Raw genomic sequence first — 6,000 nt, forward strand, 5'->3', positions numbered from 1 at the left:
TTTAAAAAGTCTCCAGTCTCATCCTGACAGCGATATACGGTAGCTGCAATGGATCCACCATATAAAGATGTCTAGACGTGAAGAAATGCACCCCATTAACCATTTTCGAGTAGCAACGGGTATGGATAATCCCCAATATGCCCTTCCCAATCATGGGACCTAATAAATGTTAATCTGTTTCCAGTTGCGTTGTAGATTAAGCAAACTTTGGAGATTAGCGCAGCACCGTATTTTGGCTTCAAGCCCTCAACAAATTTCCAAACGTTCTCAGCCTTGTTGTCTGCATCTTTCATCATCAAGGCTTCATAAGCTCTGTCTACTGCCGTTATGACCTTCTTATCTTGATATTCCGGCATCGCCTTTAATGTTTGGTTCCTAATGGGTTTGCCGAACACGTTCAAAGCCATTTTGTTTTCCCTAGCTTTGAGAATTCCAAAAACTTTGAAAGTTATAATTTTATCAAAGCTAATTGGGAACTATGCTTTGTCAATGGAAATCATTTGTAGTGTTTATATACATGCATATTATATATGGCACGGGCATATATGATGTCTGTTTTCACAATAACTGTTTTGACACTGAAGATTGATCTTTTTCTTTGTTCCCTGGTTAACTTTTCCTTATATACTTGTATATCCTCTTTCATCACGCATGGTACTTATTCCATGGTGATCGTAGCCTTCTATTTGCCTATTTTACCTTTGTCACTTGTCTTCATGACTTCACCACCTGCCTGCCCATATAATAAATGCCAACAATTTTCTGTTAGGATGTAACAGCCCAGTCCAAACCAAGTCCAGACCATCTACATATAGATATTGTCCTCTTTGGGTCTAAAGAATCCTCTTACAATCCAGCCTTGAAGGGTTTAAAATGCGTCTGTAAGGGAAAGGTATCCACATACTTATAAACCATGCTTCGTTCCCCTTTCCAACTGATGTGGGATCTCACAATCCTCCCCTCTTGGGGCTCAGCGTCCTCGCTGGCACACCGATCCCTTGGATTCCCCTTTCCAACCGATGTGGGATCTCACAATCCTCCCCCCTTGGGGCTCAGCATCCTCATTGGCACACCAATCCAAGTATTAGCTCTGATACCATCTATAACAGTCCAATCCAGACCACCCACATGTAGATATTGTCCTCTTTGGGCCTAGGGAATCCTCTTACAACTCAGCCCTCAAGGGTTTAAAATGCGTCTGTAAGGAAAAAGTATCCACACGCTTATAAGCCATGCTTCGTTCCCCTTTCCAACTGATGTGGGATCTCACATAGGACCCGTCCAATATCCCTCACCGGAACCCTAGACAAATCCTGATCTCAGGGAAATCCTACCGGACTCTTCAATGGAAAATTCGATAGAACCTCCCCTAAGGGTTGAACTTACCACAAAATTATCCTGCACGAAAAACACTTCTAAATATATCCCCTTATTCCTCCCACCTTACTACAACATATTTCCACAGATTTACAGCACTCCAAGTAAATGACAGGAAATCAATAAGCAATCAAACAAATATCTGTCCAATCCGTATATAGAATATTATACAAATAAATATGAAATTAATACAATGACAGATGAAGCAATACAAGATGGAAAGGAAAAAGGGAGGAAATGCTTCTTGGACTTTCGGCAATGAACTGAGACGTCGGGCTCGCCATGAACGATCAACGTCTCTCAACCTGGGCCTAGGGGAATGGAATTTAAAAACATAAGATGCTAATCATCTCAGTGAGTAACTCAATATACAATTATAATAGTAATAATAATTATAATATACTTGATTAATTAAAAATAAATAAATAATAATTAATTGGAAATAATATTTTCTCTCAAAACCCTCATCATTCACTCCGTTGGAAAGGCTTTCTTTTTTAAAATATTTTCGCAAAACCCTATCTTTTATGCCCCAAAAATCAAGGAATAATTAATTTAATAAAAATTTAAATAATCCAAATACGAATAAAATATAATAAAATAAATTTATAATACTTGCATTAAAGAAATATAACATAAAAGCGAAATTTAATATATAATTTATAAAATTTGATTTAATAAATCAAAATAAATAGTATCAAAAATATAATTTAAATAATTACAAACAATCATGTAACATAAGTGGTAGAAAAATACTATAATATTCATTTTGAAATATTCAACCAATCTATATAATATTTTTATGGCAAGATGCATTTTAAAAACATTAATTTAAAATAAGTGACATAAAATATGAATAAGTACATTTTAGAAAATACTAATTGAAAATAGGTGATAAAACAAATTAAATACATTTAATTTAAATGCTGCTTTAAAACTTTAGGATTTGAAATTTATATCTGAAAAATAATACTTGACACACCACACTATATACCAGTGATGTTCTACGATACCCAATGTCCCAAGCACCGTCCGACGGGAGGTTAAAGAGAGAAACTTGCATACGGTCGCTTCGGCATCCCGACAGTGCCGCTGCTTAAACTGTCAACCCAGCCATGGAGGAGGACGGCTTATGGCCAATATCAAACTTGCCTGCCCTGGGTCCGATGGCAACTCACGGGAGACATTATAACTTGCGCGCTCATCCACATACACAGTACAGAACACCAGTACTGTATGAGTGCATCTAAAAAAAATAACCATATTATTTTAAAAAATAATAATTTTTCCAAAACTCACTGTGGGAATCATACCATTTTTCAAATTCACCATCTCACATTTTTCTTTAATATCACCAACATAAATCTATTGATAATATATAATTTTTCTCATATCATAAAATCAACTAGATAATATTTCAAGTGCATAAATATATATTTTGAGAGCACCATAACTTAAATCAATATTTTTCTTGAAATCTTTAAAATCAAGTCATACAAAAAATAATATTAAAACCACATGAAATTCATATATTCTTAAAATAATAAAAAACGCATTTATTATGCATCATAAAATCAACATCAAACTCAACAATAATTAATTAAAACCTTAAACCATAATTCCTTTAAAATCCCAAATACATTTTTCGCAACAACACATATATTAAAACCATTATAAATCGGCATTGTAAAATTAAATGGAAATTCCTTCAAATATTAAACATATATTAAAATTCACATGAAAACTTTCTAATTACACAATATTCCAACAATAAAATTTAACAATTATTAATAAAATTCCATATCCATAAAATTCTTGAAATCAAAATATTTTTTGATGCACAAATAATTATAATTCATTCAATTTTTGCATCAAAATTCCAAATATAAATTTACTAAATATTCAACACAAAAAACATATTCTTTAAATAATACGCAATCCAACCAAGATCCTCCATAGGATCCATTCCACAACCCACACATGTTCCTAGAACAATGATATTACATAGCTTAAATAAATTAATATTTTATTCGGGTAAATAATACCCAGTACCCGGGGGTTTAACACAAATGGTGTCCAAAATTCGTAAATAAGGTATCAACGGAAATCTAAGGGGACAAGGAATATGTTACCGATCTCCGTTAGACTCAATTTGATCGGCAGGGACCGGCAGAATAGACAGAAACTTTTGACCGAATTTCAACTTGTTGTATCTCCCAAACGACAAGGAATTGAGCTGAATGGACCTCAAAATCGAGCTCTGGAGGTCCAAAATAGGTGGAAAGGAGTATCAATTTTGCCCGGTGGTGGCCGGATAGCCGATGGAGCCAATCTTGCCGTTGTCAGCAACGAAGCCCGATCCGGCCACATCCGACGACAGTTGGCCACCATTTTCCGGTTGCTGGCCGAAATCTTCCCCCTCTTCCTCCCCATCAGGCGCGTGTGGCTTCATATAATCAAAAAAAAGAGAAACGGGGTGAAGCCGAGAGGGAGAAGGAAGGAAGAAGGAAGAAGGAAGAAGGAAGAAGAAGAAGAAGAAGAAAAGAAAAGAAAAGAAAAAGAAAAAGAAAGAAATTTTCATGGGTGTTTCCCCCACGTGAGGAAAAAAGAAATTTTTTTTTTAAATAATAATAATAGTAAAAAAATAATAAAAATAATAAAATAATAAAATAAATAAATAATATTAAAATAATAGTATTTAATATGGTTGACATGTGGCATCTCCTTATTGTGACATATGGCACCCTTATTAAGTCACATGTGGCACACTGTTCATATATTTAAAAATAATAATAAAATAATACTGTATTTGAAAAACCGCTAGTCTACGGACTCGTACCGATGAGTAATTCACATTCGTACATGAGTCAAAGCTCATATCCCCAAAATATAAAAAGTCAACCCGGCACCCTTGGACAATTTGGACCTCAACTTGTTTTGCTCATAACTTTCAAACCATAGCACCGTTTTCAACGTGCTATTAGTCTATGAACTCATGCCAACGTGTACTTTGTAACGGGACCTCGATCAATGTGAAATTCCACCGGAAGCAAAAGTCAACATTTGATCCCTTCTCGGTCAATGATGGTCAAACCTAGTCAATCTCGGTCAAATTTGAAAAATTTTCGGTGTACTTCGGGACGGGATGTTATACTTTCCCTCTTTCAAGTGCTCGATAGACTTTAATTTATTCCATATATTGCCCCCTCTTTCACCTTTGTTCCATATATTCTAATTACATGGATACTTTTTGGTGATATTAACCTGTCTATTCATTTTGTTCTTTCCATGTTTGCCATCCGTTGTCATATTATGTATTTTGTCATATATTAAACTGTCTATTCATTTTGTTCTTTTCATGTCTTGCCCTCCTTTGTCATAATATATATTTTGTCCCCATGAATGACAAAGTCAGAAAGATAACAAAACTATTATTGATCTTTATTTATTGTGGAAAATCTAATCTAGCCAATTTTTCACTAATTTTAGTGTCACTCCGAAGGCATTTGATTTGATAAATACATAAAGTCAATAATTATGGACCGCCTCTCTCTAAGTTTGAAAATTCATTATATGCTATGCATCACTTACCACAACCTAAGTTTGAAACGTTTAATAAACTTTGTAATTTTTTTTTTGCTAAACTGGGGATAAGAGATTTTAGTCTGAGGTCCTCAACCTACGATCTGAAATTATCACCATCAATGATAATTGTTAAATGACGGTTTGATAATTATTCCATTAATATAAACTTGTATAAATTAAATTTAAACATCATCCGCACATGGGTTCATATTTTCTAAAATAAAAGTGCTACCGTAGATAAATTGTGATCCCAATTAGTATGTAATATTATTTCATTCCTTAATGTTTATTGTGGAAAAAATAATCTAGCCAATTTTTCATTAATTTTAGTGTCGTTCCAAACGCATTTGATGAATACATAAAGCAAATAATTATGTCAACATCTCTCTAAGTTTGGAAATTCACTATATGCATCAGTTACCACCACGTCCGAGTTTGAAATGTTTAATTTATATATGTATATATATATATATATGTATTTGATAAATTGGGGATAAAAGATTTTAGAAAATTATTATCAATAATAATTGTCAATTGAACTCCTTCAAAGAGCTGCAATGTTTCATAATAATTAGTCAAATAATATAAACTTGAATAAATTAAATATAGACATTATCTGTAATCAAATTTGTTGAAAATACAATGCTACCATATCTAGCTTATTAATTCATTTTCCAGAATTCTTATGTCCTAAAATACAAGTGCGTGATCCCAATTAGTAGCTTTATTTCATTACTCGATATTTCATTGTGTCCATGCATGTTAAAGAGTTATTACTTGGAAATTTTCAACGCATTCCAAATGATGGCAAAATTTAAATTAAAGCAATTCCAACAAAAATAAATAAATATATAAAATTGTTATGGCCATTACTTTTGCCGAATAGATATCTTTTGCATCATTTCAGTTTTGACATAATTATCTATTTGCTTTTTTTTGTTGAAGTATTATAATCAAGATTTAGATTCTATCAAAGAATTAGCTTTATATGTTTGTACAAGCATTGTTCGCTAGCAAGCCATTCAGATCTTCTCCTCT

This window comes from Ziziphus jujuba, chromosome 6, assembly GCF_031755915.1.
Source record: "Ziziphus jujuba cultivar Dongzao chromosome 6, ASM3175591v1".
Taxonomy (NCBI): Eukaryota; Viridiplantae; Streptophyta; class Magnoliopsida; order Rosales; family Rhamnaceae; genus Ziziphus; species Ziziphus jujuba.